The following is a 17265-nucleotide window of genomic DNA, read 5'->3' as shown; positions in this document are numbered from 1 at the left end:
CGCATTCGCCCACGCATGTCACATGTGTGCGAAAATGTTTGCTCCTCTGTACGCAAAATCGCACGCAGCCCGTAGGATTCGAACCTACGCTCCCAGAGGGAATCTGATTTCGAGTCAGACGCCTTAACCACTCGGCCACGACTGCCGTTAGCGCGGTGTTCTCCCGACACATGCAACTGCTACCGTTTAAAGCACTGTGGTGTCAGTAAACGGCGTAACTGCATTATTTTCCGTAGCGTTTCCACCGCTACCAGACGAATCGCTACCAAAGTGTTAAAATTTCCGCCTCGACGGGGCCTTGAACCCTGGACCCTTAGGTTAAAAGCCTAATGCTCTACCAACTGAGCTATCCGGGCTCAGACGAGGCTGCAAAACCTCCCACAATGCACAACTATACATTGACTCATGTCCTTTACTGTTGTGCAATCGCTGTATGGGGCCGTTACTAATAAAACGTCGCCTACATGCTGTCTACAAACTTATCACGCTAAGCTCGTAACACACTCTCGAAGACTGCTGGCACACGATGCAACAACAAATTGCACTAGTTGTTACGCCTCATACGTCGGAGCAGAGAATTTACGTGTTTTGTCGACACTCACTGGGCAATTGGAAAATTCACAAGCATTTCGAATGCAATGTTTCCCACGCTTTCGCTCATTTCACGGTTCCGTTGAAGACGTTCTTCACCACCTGACACAGAAAAAGGAATGCAGTCGGTAGGATATTTTTAATTCTTTTGCTTCTAGGGGAGTTAGTTGTCTAGTGAGTTCCTCTTATGGCATGCACTAGACAACCAGAACAGCTACAGGAGAGAGTCATTTTTGTTGTCAGCGGTAGTTGCATTATCACAAACGCAGAGTAATTCCATTGGCGTCGCATCAAAACGAATACCTGCCGAAACCCGGGATCGAACCAGGGACCTTTAGATCTTCAGTCTAACGCTCTCCCAACTGAGCTATTTCGGCTGACGTCGAAGGTTGCCATTTGCATGTGTTCGTTAACCTCTGCCTCGTTGCCAATTTCACAGTCACCTTCGTCTGATAAGACACAGGGGCGCTGAAAGGCGAGCAGCCGATGCAGTGAAGTTCCACACACATTTCTTCTTCTTCCGTCATCGTAACAAGCAAACATGTCGACTCGATTCGTGTAATATTGACTTCGCTGACGCTAGAAAACCCGTGCTATATCGATGCCAGGGGCAACTCGTGTGCGGAGAACGAGACACAAGAAGGAGTGAGTCTCTCCACCGTATGAGAGGCAGTATCTAGCAGATACACACGGTAAAACATACGACTTGCGTTAGCTCATAAATTGCTACACGTCATCGTCTGCAAGCTAAAATGGACACATCTGCACTGCCCAGTGAGGCGACACTTGTACTAACACCAGGTGGACGGCTGTGAGACGCGGAGATGAGCTGCGGCTTCTGGGCGCGACTGTAACGCTGCGCCCTGGATCAAAATAGCACTGCACATTGCTGGTGACCCACGTGTTTAGTAGTGACGCAACTGCTAGGATGCAGCTGAACGTCCGCCTTTTGAGAGCGAGAAAATTTTCGCAGTCGGCAGGACTCGAACCTACGCTCCCAGAGGGAATCTGATTTCAAGTCAGACGCCTTAACCACTCGGCCACGACTGCCGGTGGCGGAAGCGACTCCCGACAACTGAAACCGCCATCTTTAGAAGCAATCTGATGGCAGAAAACGGCGTGGCCTCACTCTTTTCTGTAGGGTTTCCATTAGCCGTTACGAAAGTGTATTAATTTTCGCCCAGACAGGGACTTGAACCCAGGACCCTTTGGTTGAAAACCTAGCGCTCTACCGACTCAGCTATGCGGGCCCACGCACGAGCATTATCGTACAGCTGCGCGGTGCGCGAGTGATTCGTATGTCGTAATTACTGGCTTATGGCTCCGATGGCGACTTCACCGACTTCCCACTGACGCACCGCTGACGCTAGTTTTCTGTCGTCTTAAAACGATCGACATACCTCCAAGCAGCTGCGAGATCTTAAGAAAAGAAACGCTGCACCACTGCTTTGGCCGCACTCGAGTGATGGAAATTGCGATTCTTAAAAAGAAAATGAAATGTTCGCTCTGTCCATCACTTTCGAGCACATCTGTGAACTCACGATCTCAGCGACGGCTTTCTGCAGTCCCAGCGTCAGTGTCAGTGTGAGGTGAACCGATAGCCACAGTAAGCAGCGGTCGTCGCGAAAACTCAGTATTCTTAAAACGGAAATTTTCGTCTTGTTGAGAATGGCGTCACTGGTTTGCACCCGCATTCGCCCACGCATGTCACATGTGTGCGAAAATGTTTGCTCCTCTGTACGCAAAATCGCACGCAGCCGGTAGGATTCGAACCTACGCTCCCAGAGGGAATCTGATTTCGAGTCAGACGCCTTAACCACTCGGCCACGACTGCCGTTAGCGCGGTGTTCTCCCGACACATGCAACTGCTACCGTTTAAAGCACTGTGGTGTCAGTAAACGGCGTAACTGCATTATTTTCCGTAGCGTTTCCCACCGCTACCAGACGAATCGCTACCAAAGTGTTAAAATTTCCGCCTCGACGGGGCCTTGAACCCTGGACCCTTAGGTTAAAAGCTAATGCTCTACCAACTGAGCTATCCGGGCTCAGACGAGGCTGCAAAACCTCCCACAATGCACAACTATACATTGACTCATGTCCTTTACTGTTGTGCAATCGCTGTATGGGGCCGTTACTAATAAAACGTCGCCTACATGCTGTCTACAAACTTATCACGCTAAGCTCGTAACACACTCTCGAAGACTGCTGGCACACGATGCAACAACAAATTGCACTAGTTGTTACGCCTCATACGTCGGAGCAGAGAATTTACGTGTTTTGTCGACACTCACTGGGCAATTGGAAAATTCACAAGCATTTCGAATGCAATGTTTCCCACGCTTTCGCTCATTTCACGGTTCCGTTGAAGACGTTCTTCACCACCTGACACAGAAAAAGGAATGCAGTCGGTAGGATATTTTTAATTCTTTTGCTTCTAGGGGAGTTAGTTGTCTAGTGAGTTCCTCTTATGGCATGCACTAGACAACCAGAACAGCTACAGGAGAGAGTCATTTTTGTTGTCAGCGGTAGTTGCATTATCACAAACGCAGAGTAATTCCATTGGCGTCGCATCAAAACGAATACCTGCCGAAACCCGGGATCGAACCAGTGACCTTTAGATCTTCAGTCTAACGCTCTCCCAACTGAGCTATTTCGGCTGACGTCGAAGGTTGCCATTTGCATGTGTTCGTTAACCTCTGCCTCGTTGCCAATTTCACAGTCACCTTCGTCTGATAAGACACAGGGGCGCTGAAAGGCGAGCAGCCGATGCAGTGAAGTTCCACACACATTTCTTCTTCTTCCGTCATCGTAACAAGCAAACATGTCGACTCGATTCGTGTAATATTGACTTCGCTGACGCTAGAAAACCCGTGCTATATCGATGCCAGGGGCAACTCGTGTGCGGAGAACGAGACACAAGAAGGAGTGAGTCTCTCCACCGTATGAGAGGCAGTATCTAGCAGATACACACGGTAAAACATACGACTTGCGTTAGCTCATAAATTGCTACACGTCATCGTCTGCAAGCTAAAATGGACACATCTGCACTGCCCAGTGAGGCGACACTTGTACTAACACCAGGTGGACGGCTGTGAGACGCGGAGATGAGCTGCGGCTTCTGGGCGCGACTGTAACGCTGCGCCCTGGATCAAATAGCACTGCACATTGCTGGTGACCCACGTGTTTAGTAGATGACGCAACTGCTAGGATGGCAGCTGAACGTCCGCCTTTTGAGAGCGAGAAAATTTTCGCAGTCGGCAGGACTCGAACCTACGCTCCCAGAGGGAATCTGATTTCAAGTCAGACGCCTTAACCACTCGGCCACGGACTGCCGGTGGCGGAAGCGACTCCCGACAACTGAAACCGCCATCTTTAGAAGCAATCTGATGGCAGAAAACGGCGTGGCCTCACTCTTTTCTGTAGGGTTTCCATTAGCCGTTACGAAAGTGTATTAATTTCGCCCAGACAGGGACTTGAACCCAGGACCCTTTGGTTGAAAACCTAGCGCTCTACCGACTCAGCTATGCGGGCCCCACGCACGAGCATTATCGTACAGCTGCGCGGTGCGCGAGTGATTCGTATGTCGTAATTACTGGCTTATGGCTCCGATGGCGACTTCACCGACTTCCCACTGACGCACCCGCTGACGCTAGTTTTCTGTCGTCTTAAAACGATCGACATACTCCAAGCAGCTGCGAGATCTTAAGAAAAGAAACGCTGCACCACTGCTTTGGCCGCACTCGAGTGATGGAAATTGCGATTCTTAAAAAGAAAATGAAATGTTCGCTCTGTCCATCACTTTCGAGCACATCTGTGAACTCACGATCTCAGCGACGCTTTCTGCAGTCCCAGCGTCAGTGTCAGTGTGAGGTGAACCGATAGCCACAGTAAGCAGCGGTCGTCGCGAAAACTCAGTATTCTTAAAACGGAAATTTTCGTCTTGTTGAGAATGGCGTCACTGGTTTGCACCCGCATTCGCCCACGCATGTCACATTGTGTGCGAAAATGTTTGCTCCTCTGTACGCAAAATCGCACGCAGCCGGTAGGATTCGAACCTACGCTCCCAGAGGGAATCTGATTTCGAGTCAGACGCCTTAACCACTCGGCCACGACTGCCGTTAGCGCGGTGTTCTCCCGACACATGCAACTGCTACCGTTTAAAGCACTGTGGTGTCAGTAAACGGCGTAACTGCATTATTTTCCGTAGCGTTTCCACCGCTACCAGACGAATCGCTACCAAAGTGTTAAAATTTCCGCCTCGACGGGGCCTTGAACCCTGGACCCTTAGGTTAAAGCGCTAATGCTCTACCAACTGAGCTATCCGGGCTCAGACGAGGCTGCCAAAACCTCCCACAATGCACAACTATACATTGACTCATGTCCTTTTACTGTTGTGCAATCGCTGTATGGGGCCGTTACTAATAAAACGTCGCCTACATGCTGTCTACAAACTTATCACGCTAAGCTCGTAACACACTCTCGAAGACTGCTGGCACACGATGCAACAACAAATTGCACTAGTTGTTACGCCTCATACGTCGGAGCAGAGAATTTACGTGTTTGTCGACACTCACTGGGCAATTGGAAAATTCACAAGCATTTCGAATGCAATGTTTCCCACGCTTTCGCTCATTTCACGTTCCGTTGAAGACGTTCTTCACCACCTGACACAGAAAAAGGAATGCAGTCGTAGGATATTTTTAATTCTTTTGCTTCTAGGGGAGTTAGTTGTCTAGTGAGTTCCTCTTATGGCATGCACTAGACAACCAGAACAGCTACAGGAGAGAGTCATTTTTGTTGTCAGCGGTAGTTGCATTATCACAAACGCAGAGTAATTCCATTGGCGTCGCATCAAAACGAATACCTGCCGAAACCCGGGATCGAACCAGGGACCTTTAGATCTTCAGTCTAACGCTCTCCCAACTGAGCTATTTCGGCTGACGTCGAAGGTTGCCATTTGCATGTGTTCGTTAACCTCTGCCTCGTTGCCAATTTCACAGTCACCTTCGTCTGATAAGACACAGGGGCGCTGAAAAGGCGAGCAGCCGATGCAGTGAAGTTCCACACACATTTCTTCTTCTTCCGTCATCGTAACAAGCAAACATGTCGACTCGATTCGTGTAATATTGACTTCGCTGACGCTAGAAAACCCGTGCTATATCGATGCCAGGGGCAACTCGTGTGCGGAGAACGAGACACAAGAAGGAGTGAGTCTCTCCACCGTATGAGAGGCAGTATCTAGCAGATACACACGGTAAAACATACGACTTGCGTTAGCTCATAAAATTGCTACACGTCATCGTCTGCAAGCTAAAATGGACACATCTGCACTGCCCAGTGAGGCGACACTAACACCAGGTGGACGGCTGTGAGACGCGGAGATGAGCTGCGGCTTCTGGGCGCGACTGTAACGCTGCGCCCTGGATCAAATAGCACTGCACATTGCTGGTGACCCACGTGTTTAGTAGTGACGCAACTGCTAGGATGCAGCTGAACGTCCGCCTTTTGAGAGCGAGAAAATTTTCGCAGTCCGGCAGGACTCGAACCTACGCTCCCAGAGGGAATCTGATTTCAAGTCAGACGCCTTAACCACTCGGCCACGACTGCCGGTGGCGGAAGCGACTCCCGACAACTGAAACCGCCATCTTTAGAAGCAATCTGATGGCAGAAAACGGCGTGGCCTCACTCTTTTCTGTAGGGTTTCCATTAGCCGTTACGAAAGTGTATTAATTTTCGCCCAGACAGGGACTTGACCCAGGACCCTTTGGTTGAAAACTAGCGCTCTACCGACTCAGCTATGCGGGCCCACGCACGAGCATTATCGTACAGCTGCGCGGTGCGCGAGTGATTCGTATGTCGTAATTACTGGCTTATGGCTCCGATGGCGACTTCACCGACTTCCCACTGACGCACCCGCTGACGCTAGTTTTCTGTCGTCTTAAAACGATCGACATACCTCCAAGCAGCTGCGAGATCTTAAGAAAAGAAACGCTGCACCACTGCTTTGGCCGCACTCGAGTGATGGAAATTGCGATTCTTAAAAGAAAATGAAATGTTCGCTCTGTCCATCACTTTCGAGCACATCTGTGAACTCACGATCTCAGCGACGGCTTTCTGCAGTCCCAGCGTCAGTGTCAGTGTGAGGTGAACCGATAGCCACAGTAAGCAGCGGTCGTCGCGAAAAACTCAGTATTCTTAAAACGGAAATTTTCGTCTTGTTGAGAATGGCGTCACTGGTTTGCACCCCGCATTCGCCCACGCATGTCACATGTGTGCGAAAATGTTTGCTCCTCTGTACGCAAAATCGCACGCAGCCGGTAGGATTCGAACCTACGCTCCCAGAGGGAATCTGATTTCGAGTCAGACGCCTTAACCACTCGGCCACGACTGCCGTTAGCGCGGTGTTCTCCCGACACATGCAACTGCTACCGTTTAAAGCACTGTGGTGTCAGTAAACGGCGTAACTGCATTATTTTCCGTAGCGTTTCCACCGCTACCAGACTGAATCGCTACAAAGTGTTAAAATTTCCGCCTCGACGGGGCCTTGAACCCTGGACCCTTAGGTTTAAAGCCTAATGCTCTACCAACTGAGCTATTCCGGGCTCAGACGAGGCTGCAAAACCTCCCACAATGCACAACTATACATTGACTCATGTCCTTTACTGTTGTGCATAATCCTGTATGGGGCCGTTACTAATAAAACGTCGCCTACATGCTGTCTACAAACTTATCACGCTAAGCTCGTAACACACTCTCGAAGACTGCTGGCACACGATGCAACAACAAATTGCACTAGTTGTTACGCCTCATACGTCGGAGCAGAGAATTTACGTGTTTTGTCGACACTCACTGGGCAATTGGAAAATTCACAAGCATTTCGAATGCAATGTTTCCCACGCTTCGCTCATTTCACGGTTCCGTTGAAGACGTTCTTCACCACCTGACACAGAAAAAGGAATGCAGTCGGTAGGATATTTTTAATTCTTTTGCTTCTAGGGGAGTTAGTTGTCTAGTGAGTTCCTCTTATGGCATGCACTAGACAACCAGAACAGCTACAGGAGAGAGTCATTTTTGTTGTCAGCGGTAAGTTGCATTATCACAAACGCAGAGTAATTCCATTGGCGTCGCATCAAAACGAATACCTGCCGAAACCCGGGATCGAACCAGGGACCTTTAGATCTTCAGTCTAACGCTCTCCCAACTGAGCTATTTCGGCTGACGTCGAAGGTTGCCATTTGCATGTGTTCGTTAACCTCTGCCTCGTTGCCAATTTCACAGTCACCTTCGTCTGATAAGACACAGGGGCGCTGAAAGGCGAGCAGGCCGATGCAGTGAAGTTCCACACACATTTCTTCTTCTTCCGTCATCGTAACAAGCAAACATGTCGACTCGATTCGTGTAATATTGACTTCGCTGACGCTAGAAAACCCGTGCTATATCGATGCCAGGGGCAACTCGTGTGCGGAGAACGAGACACAAGAAGGAGTGAGTCTCTCCACCGTATGAGAGGCAGTATCTAGCAGATACACACGGTAAAACATACGACTTGCGTTAGCTCATAAATTGCTACACGTCATCGTCTGCAAGCTAAAATGGACACATCTGCACTGCCCAGTGAGGCGACACTTGTACTAACACCAGGTGGACGGCTGTGAGACGCGGAGATGAGCTGCGGCTTCTGGGCGCGACTGTAACGCTGCGCCCTGGATCAAAATAGCACTGCACATTGCTGGTGACCCACGTGTTTAGTAGTGACGCAACTGCTAGGATGCAGCTGAACGTCCGCCTTTTGAGAGCGAGAAAATTTTCGCAGTCGGCAGGACTCGAACCTACGCTCCCAGAGGGAATCTGATTTCAAGTCAGACGCCTTAACCACTCGGCCACGACTGCCGGTGGCGGAAGCGACTCCCGACAACTGAAACCGCCATCTTTAGAAGCAATCTGATGGCAGAAAACGGCGTGGCCTCACTCTTTTCTGTAGGGTTTCCATTAGCCGTTACGAAAGTGTATTAATTTTCGCCCAGACAGGGACTTGAACCCAGACCCTTTGGTTGAAAACCTAGCGCTCTACCGACTCAGCTATGCGGGCCCACGCACGAGCATTATCGTACAGCTGCGCGGTGCGCGAGTGATTCGTATGTCGTAATTACTGGCTTATGGCTCCGATGGCGACTTCACCGACTTCCCACTGACGCACCGCTGACGCTAGTTTTCTGTCGTCTTAAAACGATCGACATACCTCCAAGCAGCTGCGAGATCTTAAGAAAAGAAACGCTGCACCACTGCTTTGGCCGCACTCGAGTGATGGAAATTGCGATTCTTAAAAGAAAATGAAATGTTCGCTCTGTCCATCACTTTCGAGCACATCTGTGAACTCACGATCTCAGCGACGGCTTTCTGCAGTCCCAGCGTCAGTGTCAGTGTGAGGTGAACCGATAGCCACAGTAAGCAGCGGTCGTCGCGAAAACTCAGTATTCTTAAAACGGAAATTTCGTCTTGTTGAGATGGCGTCACTGGTTTTGCACCCGCATTCGCCCACGCATGTCACATGTGTGCGAAAATGTTTGCTCCTCTGTACGCAAAATCGCACGCAGCCGGTAGGATTCGAACCTACGCTCCCAGAGGGAATCTGATTTCGAGTCAGACGCCTTAACCACTCGGCCACGACTGCCGTTAGCGCGGTGTTCTCCCGACACATGCAACTGCTACCGTTTAAAGCACTGTGGTGTCAGTAAACGGCGTAACTGCATTATTTTCCGTAGCGTTTCACCGCTACCAGACGAATCGCTACCAAAGTGTTAAAATTTCCGCCTCGACGGGGCCTGAACCCTGGACCCTTAGGTTAAAAGCCTAATGCTCTACCAACCTGAGCTATCCGGGCTCAGACGAGGCTGCAAAACCTCCACAATGCACAACTATACATTGACTCATGTCCTTTACTGTTGTGCAATCGCTGTATGGGGCCGTTACTAATAAAACGTCGCCTACATGCTGTCTACAAACTTATCACGCTAAGCTCGTAACACACTCTCGAAGACTGCTGGCACACGATGCAACAACAAATTGCACTAGTTGTTACGCCTCATACGTCGGAGCAGAGAATTTACGTGTTTTGTCGACACTCACTGGGCAATTGGAAAATTCACAAGCATTTCGAATGCAATGTTTCCCACGCTTTCGCTCATTTCACGGTTCGTTGAAGACGTTCTTCACCACCTGACACAGAAAAAGGAATGCAGTCGGTAGGATATTTTTAATTCTTTTGCTTCTAGGGGAGTTAGTTGTCTAGTGAGTTCCTCTTATGGCATGCACTAGACAACCAGAACAGCTACAGGAGAGAGTCATTTTTGTTGTCAGCGGTAGTTGCATTATCACAAACGCAGAGTAATTCCATTGGCGTCGCATCAAAACGAATACCTGCCGAAACCCGGGATCGAACCAGGGACCTTTAGATCTTCAGTCTAACGCTCTCCCAACTGAGCTATTTCGGCTGACGTCGAAGGTTGCCATTTGCATGTGTTCGTTAACCTCTGCCTCGTTGCAATTTCACAGTCACCTTCGTCTGATAAGACACAGGGGCGCTGAAAGGCGAGCAGCCGATGCAGTGAAGTTCCACACACATTTCTTCTTCTTCCGTCATCGTAACAAGCAAACATGTCGACTCGATTCGTGTAATATTGACTTCGCTGACGCTAGAAAACCCGTGCTATATCGATGCCAGGGGCAAACTCGTGTGCGGAGAACGAGACACAAGAAGGAGTGAGTCTCTCCACCGTATGAGAGGCAGTATCTAGCAGATACACACGGTAAAACATACGACTTGCGTTAGCTCATAAATTGCTACACGTCATCGTCTGCAAGCTAAAATGGACACATCTGCACTGCCCAGTGAGGCGACACTTGTACTAACACCAGGGTGGACGGCTGTGAGACGCGGAGATGAGCTGCGGCTTCTGGGCGCGACTGTAAACGCTGCGCCCTGGATCAAATAGCACTGCACATTGCTGGTGGACCCACGTGTTTAGTAGTGACGCAACTGCTAGGATGCAGCTGAACGTCCGCCTTTTGAGAGCGAGAAAATTTTCGCAGTCGCAGGACTCGAACCTACGCTCCCAGAGGGAATCTGATTTCAAGTCAGACGCCTTAACCACTCGGCCACGACTGCCGGTGGCGGAAGCGACTCCGACAACTGAAACCGCCATCTTTAGAAGCAATCTGATGGCAGAAAACGGCGTGGCCTCACTCTTTTCTGTAGGGTTTCCATTAGCCGTTACGAAAGTGTATTAATTTTCGCCCAGACAGGGACTTGAACCCAGGACCCTTTGGTTGAAAACCTAGCGCTCTACCGACTCAGCTATGCGGGCCCACGCACGAGCATTATCGTACAGCTGCGCGGTGCGCGAGTGATTCGTATGTCGTAATTACTGGCTTATGGCTCCGATGGCGACTTCACCGACTTCCCACTGACGCACCGCTGACGCTAGTTTTCTGTCGTCTTAAAACGATCGACATACCTCCAAGCAGCTGCGAGATCTTAAGAAAGAAACGCTGCACCACTGCTTTGGCCGCACTCGAGTGATGGAAATTGCGATTCTTAAAAGAAAATGAAATGTTCGCTCTGTCCATCACTTTCGAGCACATCTGTGAACTCACGATCTCAGCGACGGCTTTCTGCAGTCCCAGCGTCAGTGTCAGTGTGAGGTGAACCGATAGCCACAGTAAGCAGCGGTCGTCGCGAAAACTCAGTATTCTTAAAACGGAAATTTTCGTCTTGTTGAGAATGGCGTCACTGGTTTGCACCCGCATTCGCCACGCATGTCACATGTGTGCGAAAATGTTTGCTCCTCTGTACGCAAAATCGCACGCAGGCCGGTAGGATTCGAACCTACGCTCCCAGAGGAATCTGATTTCGAGTCAGACGCCTTAACCCACTCGGGCCACGACTGCCGTTAGCGCGGTGTTCTCCCGACACATGCAACTGCTACCGTTTAAAGCACTGTGGTGTCAGTAAACGGCGTAACTGCATTATTTTCCGTAGCGTTTCCACCGCTACCAGACGAATCGCTACCAAAGTGTTAAAATTTCCGCCTCGACGGGGCCTTGAACCCTGGACCCTTAGGTTAAAAGCCTAATGCTCTACCAACTGAGCTATCCGGGCTCAGACGAGGCTGCAAAACCTCCCACAATGCACAACTATACATTGACTCATGTCCTTTACTGTTGTGCAATCGCTGTATGGGGCCGTTACTAATAAAACGTCGCCTACATGCTGTCTACAAACTTATCACGCTAAGCTCGTAACACACTCTCGAAGACTGCTGGCACACGATGCAACAACAAATTGCACTAGTTGTTACGCCTCATACGTCGGAGCAGAGAATTTACGTGTTTTGTCGACACTCACTGGGCAATTGGAAAATTCACAAGCATTTCGAATGCAATGTTTCCCACGCTTTCGCTCATTTCACGGTTCCGTTGAAGACGTTCTTCACCACCTGACACAGAAAAAGGAATGCAGTCGGTAGGATATTTTTAATTCTTTTGCTTCTAGGGGAGGTTAGTTGTCTAGTGAGTTCCTCTTATGGCATGCACTAGACAACCAGAACAGCTACAGGAGAGAGTCATTTTTGTTGTCAGCGTAGTTGCATTATCACAAACGCAGAGTAATTCCATTGGCGTCGCATCAAAACGAATACCTGCCGAAACCCGGGATCGAACCAGGGACCTTTAGATCTTCAGTCTAACGCTCTCCCAACTGAGCTATTTCGGCTGACGTCGAAGGTTGCCATTTGCATGTGTTCGTTAACCTCTGCCTCGTTGCCAATTTCACAGTCACCTTCGTCTGATAAGACACAGGGGCGCTGAAAGGCGAAGCAGCCGATGCAGTGAAGTTCCACACACATTTCTTCTTCTTCGTCATCGTAACAAGCAAACATGTCGACTCGATTCGTGTAATATTGACTTCGCTGACGCTAGAAAACCCGTGCTATATCGATGCCAGGGGCAACTCGTGTGCGGAGAACGAGACACAAGAAGGAGTGAGTCTCTCCACCGTATGAGAGGCAGTATCTAGCAGATACACACGGTAAAACATACGACTTGCGTTAGCTCATAAATTGCTACACGTCATCGTCTGCAAGCTAAAATGGACACATCTGCACTGCCCAGTGAGGCGACACTTGTACTAACACCAGGTGGACGGCTGTGAGGACGCGGAGATGAGCTGCGGCTTCTGGGCGCGACTGTAACGCTGCGCCTGGATCAAATAGCACTGCACATTGCTGGTGACCCACGTGTTTAGTAGTGACGCAACTGCTAGATGCAGCTGAACGTCCGCCTTTTGAGAGCGAGAAAATTTTCGCAGTCGGCAGGACTCGAACCTACGCTCCCAGAGGGAATCTGATTTCAAGTCAGACGCCTTAACCACTCGGGCCACGACTGCCGGTGGCGGAAGCGACTCCCGACAACTGAAACCGCCATCTTTAGAAGCAATCTGATGGCAGAAAACGGCGTGGCCTCACTCTTTTCTGTAGGGTTTCCATTAGCCGTTACGAAAGTGTATTAATTTTCGCCCAGACAGGGACTTGAACCCAGGACCCTTTGGTTGAAAACCTAGCGCTCTACCGACTCAGCTATGCGGGCCCACGCACGAGCATTATCGTACAGCTGCGCGGTGCGCGAGTGATTCGTATGTCGTAATTACTGGCTTATGGCTCCGATGGCGACTTCACCGACTTCCCACTGACGCACCGCTGACGCTAGTTTTCTGTCGTCTTAAAACGATCGACATACCTCCAAGCAGCTGCGAGATCTTAAGAAAAGAAACGCTGCACCACTGCTTTGGCCGCACTCGAGTGATGGAAATTGCGATTCTTAAAAAGAAAATGAAATGTTCGCTCTGTCCATCACTTTCGAGCACATCTGTGAACTCACGATCTCAGCGACGGCTTTCTGCAGTCCCAGCGTCAGTGTCAGTGTGAGGTGAACCGATAGCCACAGTAAGCAGCGGTCGTCGCGAAAACTCAGTATTCTTAAAACGGAAATTTTCGTCTTGTTGAGAATGGCGTCACTGGTTTGCACCCGCATTCGCCCACGCATGTCACATGTGTGCGAAAATGTTTGCTCCTCTGTACGCAAATCGCACGCAGCCGGTAGGATTCGAACCTACGCTCCCAGAGGGAATCTGATTTCGAGTCAGACGCCTTAACCACTCGGCCACGACTGCCGTTAGCGCGGTGTTCTCCCGACACATGCAACTGCTACCGTTTAAAGCACTGTGGTGTCAGTAAACGGCGTAACTGCATTATTTTCCGTAGCGTTTCCACCGCTACCAGACGAATCGCTACCAAGTGTTAAAATTTCCGCCTCGACGGGGCCTTGAACCCTGGACCCTTAGGTTAAAAGCCTAATGCTCTACCAACTGAGCTATCCGGGCTCAGACGAGGCTGCAAAACCTCCCACAATGCACAACTATACATTGACTCATGTCCTTTACTGTTGTGCAATCGCTGTATGGGGCCGTTACTAATAAAACGTCGCCTACATGCTGTCTACAAACTTATCACGCTAAGCTCGTAACACACTCTCGAAGACCTGCTGGCACACGATGCAACAACAAATTGCACTAGTTGTTACGCCTCATACGTCGGAGCAGAGAATTTACGTGTTTTGTCGACACTCACTGGGCAATTGGAAAATTCACAAGCATTTCGAATGCAATGTTTCCCACGCTTTCGCTCATTTCATCGGTTCCGTTGAAGACGTTCTTCACCACCTGACACAGAAAAAGGAATGCAGTCGGTAGGATATTTTTAATTCTTTTGCTTCTAGGGAGTTAGTTGTCTAGTGAGTTCCTCTTATGGCATGCACTAGACAACCAGAACAGCTACAGGAGAGAGTCATTTTTGTTGTCAGCGGTAGTTGCATATCACAAACGCAGAGTAATTCCATTGGCGTCGCATCAAAACGAATACCTGCCGAAACCCGGGATCGAACCAGGGACCTTTAGATCTTCAGTCTAACGCTCTCCCAACTGAGCTATTTCGGCTGACGTCGAAGGTTGCCATTTGCATGTGTTCGTTAACCTCTGCCTCGTTGCCAATTTCACAGTCACCTTCGTCTGATAAGACACAGGGGCGCTGAAAGGCGAGCAGCCGATGCAGTGAAGTTCCACACACATTTCTTCTTCTTCCGTCATCGTAACAAGCAAACATGTCGACTCGATTCGTGTAATATTGACTTCGCTGACGCTAGAAAACCCGTGCTATATCGATGCCAGGGGCAACTCGTGTGCGGAGAACGAGACACAAGAAGGAGTGAGTCTCTCCACCGATGAGAGGCAGTATCTAGCAGATACACACGGTAAAACATACGACTTGCGTTAGCTCATAAATTGCTACACGTCATCGTCTGCAAGCTAAAATGGACACATCTGCACTGCCCAGTGAGGCGGACACTTGTACTAACACCAGGTGGACGGCTGTGAGACGCGGAGATGAGCTGCGGCTTCTGGGCGCGACTGTAACGCTGCGCCCTGGATCAAATAGCAACTGCACATTGCTGGTGACCCACGTGTTTAGTAGTGACGCAACTGCTAGGATGCAGCTGAACGTCCGCCTTTTGAGAGCGAGAAAATTTTCGCAGTCGGCAGACTCGAACCTACGCTCCCAGAGGGAATCTGATTTCAAGTCAGACGCCTTAACCACTCGGCCACGACTGCCGGTGGCGGAAGCGACTCCCGACAACTGAAACCGCCATCTTTAGAAGCAATCTGATGGCAGAAAACGGCGTGGCTCACTCTTTTCTGTAGGGTTTCCATTAGCCGTTACGAAAGTGTATTAATTTCGCCCAGACAGGGACTTGAACCCAGGACCCTTTGTTGAAAACCTAGCGCTCTACCGACTCAGCTATGGCGGGCCCAGCACGAGCATTATCGTACAGCTGCGCGGTGCGCGAGTGATTCGTATGTCGTAATTACTGGCTTATGGCTCCGATGGCGACTTCACCGACTTCCCACCTGACGCACCGCTGACGCTAGTTTTCTGTCGTCTTAAAACGATCGACATACCTCCAAGCAGCTTGCGAGATCTTAAGAAAAGAAACGCTGCACCCACTGCTTTGGCCGCACTCGAGTGATGGAAATTGCGATTCTTAAAAGAAAAATGAAATGTTCGCTCTGTCCATCACTTTCGAGCACATCTGTGAACTCACGATCTCAGCGACGGCTTTCTGCAGTCCCAGCGTCAGTGTCAGTGTGAGGTGAACCGATAGCCACAGTAAGCAGCGGTCGTCGCGAAAACTCAGTATTCTTAAAACGGAAATTTTCGTCTTGTTGAGAATGGCGTCACTGGTTTGCACCCGCCTCGCCCACGCATGTCACATGTGTGCGAAAATGTTTGCTCCTCTGTTACGCAAAATCGCACGCAGCCGGTAGGATTCGAACCTACGCTCCCAGAGGGAATCTGATTTCGAGTCAGGACGCCTTAACCACTCGGCCACGACTGCCGTTAGCGCGGTGTTCTCCCGACACATGCAACTGCTACCGTTTAAAGCACTGTGGTGTCAGTAACGGCGTAACTGCATTATTTTCCGTAGCGTTTCCACACCGCTACCAGACGAATCGCTACCAAAGTGTTAAAATTTCCGCCTCGACGGGGCCTTGAAACCCTGGACCCTTAGGTTAAAAGCCTAATGCTCTACCACTGAGCTATCCGGGCTCAGACGAGGCTGCAAAACCTCCCACAATGCACAACTATACATTGACTCATGTCCTTTACTGTTGTGCAATCGCTGTATGGGGGCCGTTACTAATAAAACGTCGCCTACATGCTGTCTACAAACTTATCACGCTAAGCTCGTAACACACTCTCGAAGACTGCTGGCACACGATGCAACAACAAATTGCACTAGTTGTTACGCCTCATACGTCGGAGCAGAGAATTTACGTGTTTTGTCGACACTCACTGGGCAATTGGAAAATTCACAAGCATTTCGAATGCAATGTTTCCCACGCTTTCGCTCATTTCACCGGTTCCGTTGAAGACGTTCTTCACCACCTGACACAGAAAAGGAATGCAGTCGGTAGGATATTTTTAATTCTTTTGCTTCTAGGGGAGTTAGTTGTCTAGTGAGTTCCTCTTATGGCATGCACTAGACAACCAGAACAGCTACAGGAGAGAGTCATTTTTGTTGTCAGCGGTATGTTGCATTATCACAAACGCAGAGTAATTCCATTGGCGTTCGCATCAAAACGAATACCCTGCCGAAACCCGGGATCGAACCAGGGACCTTTAGATCTCAGTCTAACGCCTCTCCCAACTGAGCTATTTCGGCTGACGTCGAAGGTTGCCATTTGCATGTGTTCGTTAACCTCTGCCTCGTTGCCATTTCACAGTCACCTCGTCTGATAAAAGACACAGGGGCGCTGAAAGGCGAGCAGCCGATGCAGTGAAGTTCCACACACATTTCTTCTTCTTCCGTCATCGTAACAAGCAAACATGTCGACTCGATTCGTGTAATATTGACTTCGCTGACGCTAGAAAACCCGTGCTATATCGATGCCAGGGGCAACTCGTGTGCGGAGAACGAGACACAAGAAGGAGTGAGTCTCTCCACCGTATGAGAGGCAGTATCTAGCAGATACACACCGGTAAAACATACGACTTGCGTTAGCTC

At 49.8% G+C, this 17265-nt stretch overlaps 26 non-coding genes across 26 annotated transcripts; all 26 read right to left on the bottom strand.

Moving 5' to 3' along the window:
- Positions 1-63: 63 nt before the first annotated feature.
- Positions 64-145, bottom strand: Trnas-cga (transfer RNA serine (anticodon CGA)). Its single transcript has one exon. It is a non-coding gene; the product is annotated as a tRNA-Ser (tRNA).
- A 138-nt stretch (positions 146-283) lies between these two features.
- On the bottom strand, positions 284-356 carry Trnak-uuu (transfer RNA lysine (anticodon UUU)). The gene has a single exon. It is a non-coding gene; the product is annotated as a tRNA-Lys (tRNA).
- Positions 357-895: 539 nt separating this feature from the next.
- Trnaf-gaa (transfer RNA phenylalanine (anticodon GAA)) lies at positions 896-968 on the bottom strand. The gene has a single exon. It is a non-coding gene; the product is annotated as a tRNA-Phe (tRNA).
- A 591-nt stretch (positions 969-1559) lies between these two features.
- Positions 1560-1641, bottom strand: Trnas-uga (transfer RNA serine (anticodon UGA)). The gene has a single exon. It is a non-coding gene; the product is annotated as a tRNA-Ser (tRNA).
- Positions 1642-2343: 702 nt separating this feature from the next.
- On the bottom strand, positions 2344-2425 carry Trnas-cga (transfer RNA serine (anticodon CGA)). Its single transcript has one exon. It is a non-coding gene; the product is annotated as a tRNA-Ser (tRNA).
- A 750-nt stretch (positions 2426-3175) lies between these two features.
- Positions 3176-3248, bottom strand: Trnaf-gaa (transfer RNA phenylalanine (anticodon GAA)). Its single transcript has one exon. It is a non-coding gene; the product is annotated as a tRNA-Phe (tRNA).
- A 592-nt stretch (positions 3249-3840) lies between these two features.
- Positions 3841-3923, bottom strand: Trnas-uga (transfer RNA serine (anticodon UGA)). The gene has a single exon. It is a non-coding gene; the product is annotated as a tRNA-Ser (tRNA).
- A 702-nt stretch (positions 3924-4625) lies between these two features.
- On the bottom strand, positions 4626-4707 carry Trnas-cga (transfer RNA serine (anticodon CGA)). The gene has a single exon. It is a non-coding gene; the product is annotated as a tRNA-Ser (tRNA).
- A 749-nt stretch (positions 4708-5456) lies between these two features.
- Positions 5457-5529, bottom strand: Trnaf-gaa (transfer RNA phenylalanine (anticodon GAA)). The gene has a single exon. It is a non-coding gene; the product is annotated as a tRNA-Phe (tRNA).
- Positions 5530-6115: 586 nt separating this feature from the next.
- Positions 6116-6198, bottom strand: Trnas-uga (transfer RNA serine (anticodon UGA)). The gene has a single exon. It is a non-coding gene; the product is annotated as a tRNA-Ser (tRNA).
- Positions 6199-6900: 702 nt separating this feature from the next.
- On the bottom strand, positions 6901-6982 carry Trnas-cga (transfer RNA serine (anticodon CGA)). Its single transcript has one exon. It is a non-coding gene; the product is annotated as a tRNA-Ser (tRNA).
- A 752-nt stretch (positions 6983-7734) lies between these two features.
- Trnaf-gaa (transfer RNA phenylalanine (anticodon GAA)) lies at positions 7735-7807 on the bottom strand. The gene has a single exon. It is a non-coding gene; the product is annotated as a tRNA-Phe (tRNA).
- A 592-nt stretch (positions 7808-8399) lies between these two features.
- Trnas-uga (transfer RNA serine (anticodon UGA)) lies at positions 8400-8481 on the bottom strand. The gene has a single exon. It is a non-coding gene; the product is annotated as a tRNA-Ser (tRNA).
- A 699-nt stretch (positions 8482-9180) lies between these two features.
- Trnas-cga (transfer RNA serine (anticodon CGA)) lies at positions 9181-9262 on the bottom strand. The gene has a single exon. It is a non-coding gene; the product is annotated as a tRNA-Ser (tRNA).
- Positions 9263-10009: 747 nt separating this feature from the next.
- Trnaf-gaa (transfer RNA phenylalanine (anticodon GAA)) lies at positions 10010-10082 on the bottom strand. The gene has a single exon. It is a non-coding gene; the product is annotated as a tRNA-Phe (tRNA).
- A 593-nt stretch (positions 10083-10675) lies between these two features.
- On the bottom strand, positions 10676-10756 carry Trnas-uga (transfer RNA serine (anticodon UGA)). The gene has a single exon. It is a non-coding gene; the product is annotated as a tRNA-Ser (tRNA).
- A 698-nt stretch (positions 10757-11454) lies between these two features.
- On the bottom strand, positions 11455-11538 carry Trnas-cga (transfer RNA serine (anticodon CGA)). The gene has a single exon. It is a non-coding gene; the product is annotated as a tRNA-Ser (tRNA).
- Positions 11539-11676: 138 nt separating this feature from the next.
- Positions 11677-11749, bottom strand: Trnak-uuu (transfer RNA lysine (anticodon UUU)). The gene has a single exon. It is a non-coding gene; the product is annotated as a tRNA-Lys (tRNA).
- A 539-nt stretch (positions 11750-12288) lies between these two features.
- Trnaf-gaa (transfer RNA phenylalanine (anticodon GAA)) lies at positions 12289-12361 on the bottom strand. Its single transcript has one exon. It is a non-coding gene; the product is annotated as a tRNA-Phe (tRNA).
- A 589-nt stretch (positions 12362-12950) lies between these two features.
- Positions 12951-13033, bottom strand: Trnas-uga (transfer RNA serine (anticodon UGA)). The gene has a single exon. It is a non-coding gene; the product is annotated as a tRNA-Ser (tRNA).
- A 701-nt stretch (positions 13034-13734) lies between these two features.
- Positions 13735-13816, bottom strand: Trnas-cga (transfer RNA serine (anticodon CGA)). The gene has a single exon. It is a non-coding gene; the product is annotated as a tRNA-Ser (tRNA).
- A 137-nt stretch (positions 13817-13953) lies between these two features.
- On the bottom strand, positions 13954-14026 carry Trnak-uuu (transfer RNA lysine (anticodon UUU)). The gene has a single exon. It is a non-coding gene; the product is annotated as a tRNA-Lys (tRNA).
- Positions 14027-14565: 539 nt separating this feature from the next.
- Trnaf-gaa (transfer RNA phenylalanine (anticodon GAA)) lies at positions 14566-14638 on the bottom strand. The gene has a single exon. It is a non-coding gene; the product is annotated as a tRNA-Phe (tRNA).
- Positions 14639-15229: 591 nt separating this feature from the next.
- Positions 15230-15310, bottom strand: Trnas-uga (transfer RNA serine (anticodon UGA)). Its single transcript has one exon. It is a non-coding gene; the product is annotated as a tRNA-Ser (tRNA).
- Positions 15311-16012: 702 nt separating this feature from the next.
- On the bottom strand, positions 16013-16095 carry Trnas-cga (transfer RNA serine (anticodon CGA)). The gene has a single exon. It is a non-coding gene; the product is annotated as a tRNA-Ser (tRNA).
- A 139-nt stretch (positions 16096-16234) lies between these two features.
- On the bottom strand, positions 16235-16307 carry Trnak-uuu (transfer RNA lysine (anticodon UUU)). The gene has a single exon. It is a non-coding gene; the product is annotated as a tRNA-Lys (tRNA).
- Between the last annotated feature and the right edge of the window lie 958 nt (positions 16308-17265).

Source organism: Schistocerca serialis, unplaced genomic scaffold, assembly GCF_023864345.2.
Source record: "Schistocerca serialis cubense isolate TAMUIC-IGC-003099 unplaced genomic scaffold, iqSchSeri2.2 HiC_scaffold_320, whole genome shotgun sequence".
NCBI lineage: Eukaryota > Metazoa > Arthropoda > Insecta > Orthoptera > Acrididae > Schistocerca > Schistocerca serialis.
Note: the sequence above shows the minus strand (reverse complement) of the source record. Positions and strands in the feature narration are given on the sequence as shown.